Genomic DNA, 12,394 nt, shown 5'->3' on the forward strand with positions numbered 1-12,394 from the left:
AAGTAAAACAGCAAATTACTGGATCCCACCTTCAGAGATTTTTGAAAATACAGTTACTAAATAAAACCAGATAGTGCTGTTAGTGTAGCTCAGTGGTAGAACGCTTATCTAGCAAGTATGAGGCCCTCGTTTCCATTCCCCGCTCCGCAAAAACTGGCCCAAACCAAAAACCTAACAGTCTGTGGGATAAAGACTCTGCACTTTAATCAAGCTCCCATAAGACACTGATGGTGTTGGTACGGACCTCCCCTCCCCCTTTAAGAACAATGGTCTGAAGTTAGATGCTCCACCATCAATGGCCCATCAGTGGAGGTTGAGCGGGTTAGAGAACATAGGAGATGCCACAGGAAAGAAACCACCCCCACCTAGGACCGGGGTTCCTTGACTACATCTCCCAAGAAGCCTTGCGCTGGCACGCGAGCGCTCCCTGGAGGTGGAATCAGGAAGACGCCGGCGGGATCGCTGGGACCTTCCCAGTAGCATCCTTGAGCGCCGAAAGCCGCGGCAGCTGAGGGCTGCGGCGGCGCTGGAGTCCGGTGCGAGTGAACCACGGCTGGTGAGTCGGGGTATGGGCCGCCCCTCTCCTCTGTTCCTGAGCTGCCTTGTCTCAGATCTGGCGAGCAAGACGCGGGTGCAGGAGTCCTGGCTCGCAGATACAAGGTGCTCCTCTGGGAAGACGCGCTGCTGTCCTGGGTACCAGGCGGCTGGCAGCACAGGGATCGTGCTGCAGGTGGGGACCGCAGGTGGCCGGCACTCCCTTTGGTTTTGGCGCAGCATCCTGGCACGGGGGCCAGGTGGCTCCGGCAACTGTGGCCCTGGGGAGCCCCCGCCCCCGGGACAGGTGTGTGTGCGCCGGTGGGACTTCTGTGCCCCCGAGTGTGCTTCCACAGAGCCCTGGTCCTGCCCAGGTGATCTCCTAGGGCTCGGGCTGCGGGTCTCCAGGACGCCTGGGAGCGCGGGGAACTGTGCGGATGCTGGTGCGTGTCCTCGTCGTGAGCAGCCTGGCATGAGCGCAACAGTGCCGGTCTCTTTTTCTTAAAGCCCTTGGAACAAAATTAGTTTTATGTGCTTATTTTTTTAAAAACAAGTTTGAGTTTGAATATCTTAGTTTGATTTTGTGGGAGCTCGATACGCCAGCACGCAAGTTTATATAATAAGCAGTATACGCTTTGGAAAAAAAAAAATCCCATGAAGGTGCTCTTCCTTGCCCTCTATCGGAAGAATTATGTCGGACTGGTTGACATGGGTATCCATTAGTAACTGCGGTGGCTGGAGGCGAGAGATAAAGTGTTTTTGAGTGAAGTCACGACCGAACCCTTTTGATCAAATTTTGGTTTCATAAGATTTGGTTATCCAGTTTCAAACACTGTTACTTCAACGTTTAAGACGGAGGTGGAGGGTGGGGGAAGGGGTTTGTCAATTCTAATTCCCCAGTATAAGGAAAACAGCTTTGTATGATTACTCAAAGCCACCAAGTTTGTTTATTTTGAAACAGGGTCTCGCTAGTTAACTCTGACTGGCCTGGGACTCACATGAGCCATCATAACATGGTTATTTTGTTTTTGTTTTCGAGATAGAGTCTCCCTAGGTAGTCTGGCTGACCTGGAATTGTTATGTGGCCCAGACTGGACTTGAATGTGTCCCCTCCTTCCACCTCCTGAGCACTGGGATTCCAGGAGTGAGTCACCACATTTGGCCAAAGACAGTATTTTTAGGGGCGACGCGGTGGCACCCCTCAAGCCTGCATCAGTTTTAGTGCTAGTTTTTAAGCTGATTTGTGGTTGTTCCATAGGACGTTTTTGTCTTGTTTAGTTTTAGAGAATTGTTTTCCCCGTCTTTTCTGTAAGTGGGCTCTATTATGTTAAGTGTATTTCTATTCATAACCCCCATGTTTCTGTACAATATGGATTGATATGACCATGTAGATTTCATTCTTAAACATCTCTAACACATTATTATTTTGCTGGATCTTCTTACTAGAATCCTGTAATACTTTAGGATGATTTTTTGAAGCTATGTATGGTGGCTCATGCCTCTAATCCCAGCACTCCTATTTGAGATGCAAGGATGAGTTTGAGGCCAGCCTGTGCTACATGGCAAGACCCTGTCTTAAAAAACAACAATAATAATAGCAACACAACAAAAACAAAAATAAAATTGAAGACAAAACAAGCAGAAAAACCCAATGCCCCCTCCCCCTAACAACAAACACCACCTCAAATGCATGTTTGGTTTGTTTGATAGATCCCAAAACTAGCATTTTCCTTAGGGATTGGTAAGTGCCATTGCTATGAATGATTCCTCCTGCCCAGTAATTATGCTTGTGTTATTCACATTGGTCTGGCTGGAAATTTCTGTCATTTTCTGTGCTTTGGAATAGAAGAATGATCTGTTCCTTGAAGTCTGGCGGAAATCTCCTGCACACCACCTGGGCTGCCACTGGGTGCTTCAGGAAGCCAATGCCACCATTCAGTCACCTTTGCACTTGGGCTGGCCTATTGCTTCAGTCGTTTTAATGCCCTTCATTGTCCCAGGAAATCATTAGCATTATTGACAATCAATACATGTTAGCACCTGGTACCTATTCACTTTCAAGATAAACTCAGGTGTGTATGATGTCATTATCCTTGTTAATGCCAATGCTTTGTGGCTTCTCTTGTTCCCCCTCTTGTTAACATGTAGTAATTGTACAAAATAATAGCTTTCATACATTTTCACCCATGTATATCATGTATTTAGCATGTAGTAATTGTATAAAATAATGGTTTTCATACATTTTCACACATGTATATCATGTCCTTTGATCACACCCATCTTTTTTCCTTTTTAATTGGTCAGGCTTATGTATGATTGCTTCTTTTCTCAATCCTTTCAAAGAACTGGATTTGGGGCTTACTGATTAATGCTATTGATTTTTACCTTCCTGTGTTACTAATTTCTGTTGTTAAACTTTATACTTCTTTCTGCTTTTATGAATTTACTATATTCAAGCTCTGGTCCTTTTGGACTGAAATCATGATTCCTTTATTTAATCATTTGAGTCTTCTGCTGAGCAGATCCACCCTGTGGCCATAGCTGTATTTCCACCTTAACCCTTGGGTTAGGCCTTGATGCTGCTCTGGTCTTGCAAGTCTGTGTTCATTGCATTTATGAAGGCTTACGTTATCTACCTGTCTGCCATTCTCCACATTCTCTGTCCTGTGTCCTGTCACAGACTGTCTCTGTCTTCTTAGGACTGTTTTCTTTCTCTTTCAAGTACACTTTTAAAAATCTCATTTAGTCATAATAAACTGTGTTGATAATATCCAAGAATACTAATTTTGAGTGTGTGTGTGTGTGTGTGTGTGTGTGTGTGTGTGTGAATGGAGATGTCCATGTGGAAGTCAGAGGACAGCTAGTGAGAGTTAGATACCTGCCTTTGTCATGAGTGTCCTAGGAAGGAAACTCAGGTCAGCAGGTTTAGCAGTAGGTACCTTTCCTTACTGGACCACCTACTGGCCTCTGCTTTAACCTACCAATGTTTATTTAGACTATTGGTATTTTGAGCTTACTTCTACTGTCTTATTTTTCCTATTGTTTATTCTTATTTATTACTAGTCCCCACCCCTTTTTCTCTCTGCCTACTTTTTGTTTGAAGTTTTATTTATTTTTTTTTATTTTGAGGCAGAGCTTCACTATGTCATGAAACTCACAGAGATCCATAAGTATCAGGATTAAAAGTACACGCGCCACCACACCTGGCTGGATTGGATTTTTATTCCATTTTTATCTGACTTAAGACTTGAAAGTTAAATATATTTTTCTACTCTATATATGGTTAAATGTCCATGTATTTTGTGGCAACTGCTCATTGAGATGCAAGGATAAAGGTATAACAAACTATAAATGTGTTGTTTAATGAATTTGAATAACCAGAGCCAGCTCCCATAATAAGAAACGGCTTTTCCTGTGTCCCTGAATCTCCCTCATTCCATCAGCATTTTGGGGTAAAGGAGGCAGAGCTTTCTACTGCACCTCAGGAGGAGTCCTGAGGTTTTAGGGACCCGTACACATTTGTGGCTTTGACGCTAAAAAATAATTTCAGGACTAGCCTTGGATATTTTATTAAAGATATTTTATATAGGCTTAGACATGAGAAATAGGAAAGTGAGACTCACCCAGGTGTGGCTGTGGCTTCAGGGAGGAGAGAGCCCAGCTCACTGTTTTTACAAGTCACAGCTGGGCTTTTGGTGGATTAGCAGTTTCCGTCCTATCAGTACATGGCTCCTGAGGGGCATTTGACAGGATTACATTTGATAAGATTGCAGTGTAGCCCTTTGGGATGCAAGAAGGCAGGATGTCTTTACATAATCAAGGCGAAATCTTGTTTGAGAGCCTCTGGCAGTGACCGGGAAAGGGGTGATGCCCTACCCAGCATCCTATGCATTCAGGCCTTAGCCTTTGGCAGCCTTACCACAGGTGTTGGTCTCCTTGTTGGGATTTTATTTTTTAGTGTTAGGATTCTTGCTTCTCAGTGGCTGAGGGTTTTTAGTCTGACTCCACGATGACAGGCCCCTCTCTCATGGCCTCCTTGGAAAGTTCAGCACAAAGGATAGTCACTGTCTTGATTTCTAATAGAGTGGTCAAGTTTTGCCTGCTTTTCCATTTTTGTGTTAATGGAAACAGATTGCCCGTGCTCTTCTGTGCCCCACAAGCATTACCTCTTGTGAAATTTGACAAGGTTCTTTAGAGAGGAGGAGGTTTGCTTGTTCTTATTGCTATTGTGTTGTTGCATTGACTTTATTCCTAGAGAGACTCAGATATATATTCACCCTAGATAGGGCACCAGTGACAGATCAAAGCACGACTCTACCAGAAGTCCATCTTGGGGAACCAGTGAGTTTATTCGGCTTACTTATAGTGAGGTGTTACTTACAGGAGTGTAGGTGACTCCAAAGCAGTTGGACCATGCCAAGCTCCACTCCATTAGGGATGATGGCGTCATGGATGCTGCATAATGAATCCCTGCTTTCAACTTATCTTTCACTTCAAAATCAAAAGAAGGAGGAGGGCAAAAGGAGTAAGAGTTGGACTTCCCATTGAGGATTTATGCCTTCCCTTCTTCCATCTAAACAGAATTTCGAGATCTCCGTTAGTGTTACCGTAAACCGGGCTATCCCTGTGCTGGTTCGCTCAGGTGTTGCCATGGCTACCGGGCCATGTTATTCTCTGTTCCAATATGGCAGGGAGGTGAACATGTTGTGCATAGAAGGAAAAGGCCTATTCTACACGTGTTATACATCCATAAAATAAATAGCCATTCTACCATGATTGATGTGGGTTGTTTGTGGTTTTGGACTGTTACAAACTGTGATGCTGTGGACAATGTAGTACTTGCTTTTTTTGTTTATTTGTTTTGTTTTTGAGACAGGGTTTCTCTGTATCGTTTTGGAGGCTGTCCTGTAACTTGATCTGTAGACCAGGCTGGCCAGAAATCCGCCTGTCTCTGGTTCCTGAGTGCTGGGATTAAAGGCGTGCGCCACCATCCGCCCGGCTAGTACTTGCTTTTTTGTTGGATGAATATATGCATTTCTGTTGAGTACAAATGAATCTTGGAGTAGAACTACTTGTACTTCTGGCCTAATACTGTCAGTGTTCAATAGTGGTTGTGGCAAAAACATGCAGTCAGAAACACAGGTGAGCATGCTTGTGTCCTTCCTCAGTGTCAGAATTTACTGAATGGCAATTAATTTACATGACATGGCAGTTTCATTGGCAGGGGTGTGCCAGATACTTTCCTGATAGCCCTGGCTGAGCCAACCATTTATTTCCATTCTTTAAACAGATATTTTTGTAACATTTTATTTATTTGTGCGACTGTGTGTATGAAGGTGAGAGGACAATGTATGGGAATTAGTTGTCTCCTACCATTTATGTCCTTGGTACTGAACTCAGGTGGTTGGGCTTAGTGACAAGAGCCTTTACCCAATAAACCATTTTATCACCAGCCCTCATCTTTTTTTTAAAATTATTTTTGTTTTATTTTATGTGTATGGATATTTTACCTGCGTGTATGTTTGTGCATCAGGTACATACTTGGTGCCCATGGAGGCCAGAAAAAGGCATTGACTCCACTGGAACTGGAGCTACAGATGGTTGCAGTCACCATATGGGGGCTGGGAATGAACCTCAGTCCCCTGGAAGTGCATCCAGTGCTCTTAACTGCTGAGCTATCTCTTCAGTCCCATGTTTGAAGATGGCAGTTCAAATAGACCATGTCAGCAGTATGCACTGAGATGAACTTTGTGGGACAGTGAGGAGTCCTCTATCTGTTGGACCCTTGATACACTCACTAAGTGGTCAGATGGTGGTTTTTAAGGGAGCCATAGTTCTCATAGTGTTGGTATGGTAGTGAGGCTGAGGTAGGGACATTGCTTAAGCCCAGGAATTCAGGCCCGGTGGTGATGCACACCTTTAATCCCAGCACTCCAGAGGCAGAGGCAGAGGCAGCCGGATCTCTGTGAGTACAAGACCAGCCTGGTCTACAAAAGCTAGTTCCAGAACATCCTCCAAAGCCACAGAGAAACCCTGTCTCAAGCCCCCCACAAAAAACCCCACAAAAAACCATGAATTCAAGGTCAGCGTGAGTCACATAGATTTTCTGTTCCCCAAATTCAAAACAACAGCAACAAAAAACCAAAGCAATAAAAGTCCCAAAACACATGCAGACACACAACCAGATAAAACCAAAACAGAACAGAAAAACCAACAGTATGTGTGGAGAAGTAGCTCAGTGGCAGAGTACTGTCCAGCGTGTGGGAAATCCTGCGTTCTATCCCTAGTATGATAAGTAAACCCTAAGCAACTCCCAAAGCAAAATGTGGTGATTCTTAGTGTTTGTGGTCTCATCTTTGAGATTTCTTTTACCCCATGTGATGAGAAGCCACAAATTTAGTAGTGATGGAAGCAGTTTATATTTTAAATCATGCTGAGACCCTCTTTGAAACACTATGGAGGGGCCCTGGCTTTCAGATAGTTATATTGTTAACAGTAGTGTTTATACATCATTGCTTTGCTTTTCAGGGCCCCTTTGTTCTCTACAGTTTTGTTTGTGACTTGACCAGTTCTATGACCTAAGCATGCTGGTACACACACACACACACACACACACACACACACACTCGCCCCACCCAGAGTCGTTAGCCTCTTCCTCTTCCTTCTGCTCATTTTCTTATATGTTTGAAACAGCTTTTCCTTCCCTGAACTTTGGATTTCTCAGCAGCTAACTGCTTGCTGAGATAAATTTTCTTGACCTCCCCTAAAATTAGGGTTCTCTGGTTTTGTGACTTAGACTTCCAGATAGTGACTCTGATGGCCCTTGTGAGCTGGCCAGTCTGGGCACTGCCCTCCTAGCCTTCCTTTCTCGCTGACTCCGTTTTCCTTTGTGGATCTTGGCTGCTGCCAGCTGGACTCATGCAGAATCTTGTTCCTTGTTCTTTGGCACCAACTGTCACTGTCAGATTCTGTGTTAGACCAGAGTGGGGAATACAGACCCAAGATGTCTGGGGAAGAATTCAAGTGGGAGCACCTTGACTTTTGAATTCAATGATTCTTGTTTCCTGCCTGTCCCATTTGTTGTAGCCTCATCTAAAAATTGCTGAGTTTTCATATGCTGTTGAGTGAAATTGCACTTGGGGTGTTCGGTGAACTGTGGTTGGCTCAAGCTATGGGGGACAATTCTAACACTCCTAGCAATCCCAGATGTTGTTTCTTGGTGACAGTGCGGTTGGAGTCTACCCTTATCTCTTTTTCTACCTATTTGGAGCCTGGATGGTACTATTGTTTTCCACTGCATGAGCCTCCTCCCAAGCTTATGGTGTGATCTGGTTCTGAGTACTGTTTACACTTCAGGAATTCCTTAGGCATTTAAGTTGGCCACTGGCACAGTTTCATGTTTTCTAGGTTTATTATTGATTGAGTGTTTTAAAAATAACACCTCTGTTATTCCAGGTAAAGTGAAGCCACTTGAAAGGCACAAGAGTATGCTTAGTGCACCATCTTGGTCCAATCTATTATCTTGAATTTATTTCTCCCGTGAGTCATGGCCACCTGCAGATTTGGTGACTCATCATGGCTCACAAGACTCAGCATTGCCATACTTTAGTTCAGTGTGAGGTCACAAAGACACATTAAAAGGAAGAGCTAAATCTGGAGACCAGGGGTCAGTTTTCAAGGGTCCTCTCCCCATTGATCATGTAAGATGTGATTAACTCCCCAGCAAGGAGCTTGGAATGATGTCTACGAGGGAAGCTCACTACACACTCAGTTTTAAGGGAGGATTTGTCTGGGGATTGGTCATGTAGATTCCTGTCCATCAGACAACATGTTCCAGCCCAGAAGAAAGCTGTATATCCAGCATAAACTAGTGGTTACAAGAACTTACCATTGATGTGGTGGAATGCCCCTTTAATCACTGGGAGGCAGAGGCAGGTGGATCTCTGTGAGTCTGAGGCCAGCCTGGTCTACATAGTGAGTTCCAGGCAAGCCTGGACTAAATAGAGAGAACTGTGTCAAAAAACCAAAAGCCCTCAAAGCAAAAACTCTTATGCTCTTACCAGATAGGATGGTGAGAACTCTACATTTCCAGGTGTCATTTAGGCATCAACTTTGCCTTTATTTCTTATTTTTTAAATTTGCATACAGTGTAACAAATTTCCTTGTGGTATTTTATCTATATGGTCAACCTTCCATCCACCTTGTACCCCATCCTAGCTTAAGCCCTGTTTCCTTATTTCTCTTTAACCTTCACGCCATATTTGTCCTCTTATCCATCACCTCTTCTTCTCACTCCCCTTCCGGGCCCCTTTATAATTTCCTGGCATTCACTATACTCCACTCATTGCCAATAAATATATAAAAATTAGAAACTAGGGTCCACACGTGAAAGAGAACACACAGTGTCTTTTTTTGCCTGAGTCACCTCACTTAATATATTCTCTAGTTGCATTCATTCACCTGAATGTTTTACAATTTCATTTTCCTTTCCAGAGAGTAAAATTGCATTGTGTATTTGTACTATGGACCTAGGCTGGGTCCATTTCCTAGTTGGTGTGAATAGAATAGCAAGGATATTCAAGTGTCTCTGTGGTAGGATAGAGTTCTTAGGGTATATACCCAGGAGGTATAACTGGGTTGTATGGTAGTTGTTTTAAGACAGTTTTTGTTTAAGGTATGAATGTTCTACCTGCATGTATGTCTGTGCACCATGTGCATTCCTGGTACTCAAAGAGGCTAGAGAGAGTACTGAACCCCTAAAACTAGAATTACAGGTGGTTTTGAGCAGTCATGTCGATGTTGCGAATTGAACCCTGGTTCTTTGTGAAAGCAGCCAGTGTTCTTAACTGCTGAGACTTTTCTCCATCCTCTGTTTTTTATGGGGAGGACTCTTTTCAGATTTTCATAGTGGATGCACCAGCTAGCATCCCTGCTAACAGTGCAGAAGGAAGGATTCCCATTTCCCTACACCCTCACTCAGCATCATCTGTTGTCATTTCTTTTCTTTGATAATACCAGCTTCATCTTTCAAGGACCCTTTAAAGAACAGCAGGCTCAAGCCCTACTACATTAACTTTTCTGAAAAAAAATCACTCCTATTTTCTTCAAAGAAACATGGATCCTGGACACTTAGAAATGACTTCTGGCAGATGATAAAGTGTTTTTGATCCTCTCCGAGAAAAGCATTTATAACTGTTTAGGTGTAAACATTAATACTTGCAAATATTAGCACCTGTGTTGTGGGTGTAACTCTGTGGTAGAACGTTGACTCTCGTATGTGAGGTTCTGTGTTTGATCCCCAGCACCAAGGAAAAGTAAAACAAGAAACAAACTATGATTAAAGAACAACTTCTTGACTTGCAAAAAAATTTCTGTAGTGTGGCAGGTGTTATGCAGAGCACAGAGAGACCAGCATTTAAAGTGATCTCTCCCTTTTTTGTCTACGGTCTTTTGAAGAGCTCCATCTGGCACAGCAGTCCAAAGTTTTGGTCATATCCTTTCCATAGTTTGTTTGTCCCCAAACCCTATCATGGTCTCTACTCATCCACACTTTGGCACTGTCTCTGATCATGTGACATCTCCCATCTTTCCTTCTGGTTGTATCAGATCCATCATATCTGAGTTTGATTACTCTCCACGTTGGGAATCCTTGAGGACTCAGCAGCTGCTCATACTTGTTGAGGGCTGGACTGATACTGAGACTTTTCTTGTGGCCTTGGTGTATGAAGAAGGAACATTCTAAGCCAGACGAGTGTTTGGCAGAGCCAGTAATAGGCTAGGATTAGGGCCTTGGTCCTGGAGGCCCTGATATACAGAGAAAAAATTACTATCCATTCTCTAAAACAAGGCACATGCTTGGCAAAGCCGGTGCTGGCCTGGGGCCAGGGCCTTGGGGAAGCTGTGGCTTCAGACCCAGGGCCCTCAACTCTTCCCACTATATGAAGCTTTGGTCATCAATCCCAAAACTGCTTTGTTCTCAGTCTAGTGTTCTTGAGATACCTTGTTTCCCCTTGTGTGCAACAATGTTTGCGTAGGTTTTACTGACTTGGGTTCACTCTATGATGCTTCTGCTAACTCTGTCCCATTTCTCCTCCGGAAGAAGTGTGTAAGATGTTGTACCTTATTAAACTTGCTTTGCACAAGACATATCTTGTACAAGACCTCCAGATCCTCAACTGAACTGTCTCCTTATCTTCTGACCCTCTGACCCTCTCTCTCTCAGGTCTCTGTAACTGAAGAACAACCTAGCTACACACCGTGTGTCTTTTTGGCTTACGGTTGGTGCTTATTGATGTTAATTGATAGAACAGCTAAAGGAAGCAGGAAGCAGTATCCTCCCCATTCTGTTCCTTGTTTATACCTGATTTTTACCTTGTGCTGAGGGTGCAGATTTAAAGCACTAAGCTGACATTGTCTGTGATGGTTGTCTGGGTTCTGTCTGTAGCAGATGGTATAATTAAATGTTTGAGTGTGAAAGGCTTCTTGAGATCATTTAACTTAAGTATGGGCCTGGATTGTCAAATCATAATTTTTAAAAATCAGTGTATATGAGTTGTACAGAGTAGTGGTTTCCTTCTCCTTCCTTTTCTCTTTTGAGACGGGAGCTTGACATGTCCTAGCTGGCCTGGAACTTGCTTTGGAGACCAGGCTGACTTTGAACTCACAGAGATCCAGCTTGCCTTTGCCTCTGGGATTAAAATGCTGGTACTAAAGGTGTGCACCGACACACCCACCTCTGGCCTCAGACTTACAGTGATCCTCTTACCTCTGCTGAGTGCTGGGATTGTAGGTATGTGACACTACAACTGGCTAAAATATATTTTTTTCCAAGTTAGGGTTTTTTTGTGTAGCCATTGACTGTCCTGGAACTCGTAGGCCAGGTTGGCCTCAAACTCACAGAGATCCACCTGCTTCTGCCTCTCAAATGCTGGGATTAAAAGTGTACACTACCACTGCCCAGCTAAAGTAATTTTTTAAAAAAGAATTTTTAAATTACATTATTTATTTGTGTGTGTGCGTGTGTGTGTGTGTGTGTGTGTGTGTGTGTGTGTGTCTGTCAGAGTATGTATGTAGAGATAAGAGGACAACTGTGGGAGTTGGCTCTATGGAACCATGTGGGCTCCAGAGATTGAACTCAGGTTTCAGGCATGCTGGCAAATTTTTCCACCTGCTGAGTCATCTTGTTGACCCAAGTAGCGGTTCTCATTGAGACATTTTCACACACACACACACACACACACACACGATTTTTTTGACCATATTCTCCTGTAGGAGTGAACCCCAGAAAGCTATCCACCCATGAGGGTGGAGACATGTAAACTGACACAGGTAGATATTAAAGGAAGTGAAAGAAGAAGGAACCTCCCTTGTTTTCTCCTGGAAGCCAGCCACGCTTCTGACTCCTGGTCAGTGCGACTCTCTCTCCCTGATAAATAAATATATTGTTTTTTCCCTATATAGTATCGAATATCGTTATATTCTCCTATTCCTCTCTCTTATCCCCACTTCACCCTGGTCCCCTTCTCTAACAGTCTCCCTTCTACTCAGGTGTCCCCCACCCCACCAACCCAATCTGAGAGCAAGCATGAGACACTTGCCGTCCTCAATTGGACTTATTTCACGTAACATGATGACTTCTAGTTTTCTTTTTCTTTTCTTTGTTTTTTTGAGACAGATTTTGTCTATGTAGTCCTGCCTGTCCTGGAACTTGCTTTGTAGACCAGGCTGGCCTCAAACTCAAAGATCCTCCTGCCTCTGCCTCTTGAGTGCTGGGATTAAAGGTGTGCACCACCATTGTCCAGCTGATGGTCTCTAATTTCATACATTTTCTTTCAAACAACATGATTTCACCCCTCCCCCC

General features: G+C 43.7%; 1 protein-coding gene across 5 annotated transcripts in view; it reads left to right on the plus strand.

Annotated features, from left to right (window-relative positions):
* Window positions 1-432: 432 nt before the first annotated feature.
* Specc1 (sperm antigen with calponin homology and coiled-coil domains 1) overlaps window positions 433-12,394 on the plus strand; it is a 262,889-nt gene continuing 250,927 nt past the window's right edge. For 2 of the 5 annotated variants that reach the window (XM_040748824.1, XM_040748831.1), the window contains exon 1: window positions 433-556. The gene's annotated coding sequence lies outside the window, so the exon portion shown is untranslated. Of the gene's footprint in view, window positions 557-640; window positions 661-12,394 lie in introns of those variants that run through there. The other 3 variants (XM_040748825.1, XM_040748826.1, XM_040748829.1) reach the window with 3 other exon arrangements.

The sequence above is a fragment of the Mesocricetus auratus genome, unplaced genomic scaffold (genome assembly GCF_017639785.1).
Source record: "Mesocricetus auratus isolate SY011 unplaced genomic scaffold, BCM_Maur_2.0 Super-Scaffold_100007, whole genome shotgun sequence".
NCBI lineage: Eukaryota > Metazoa > Chordata > Mammalia > Rodentia > Cricetidae > Mesocricetus > Mesocricetus auratus.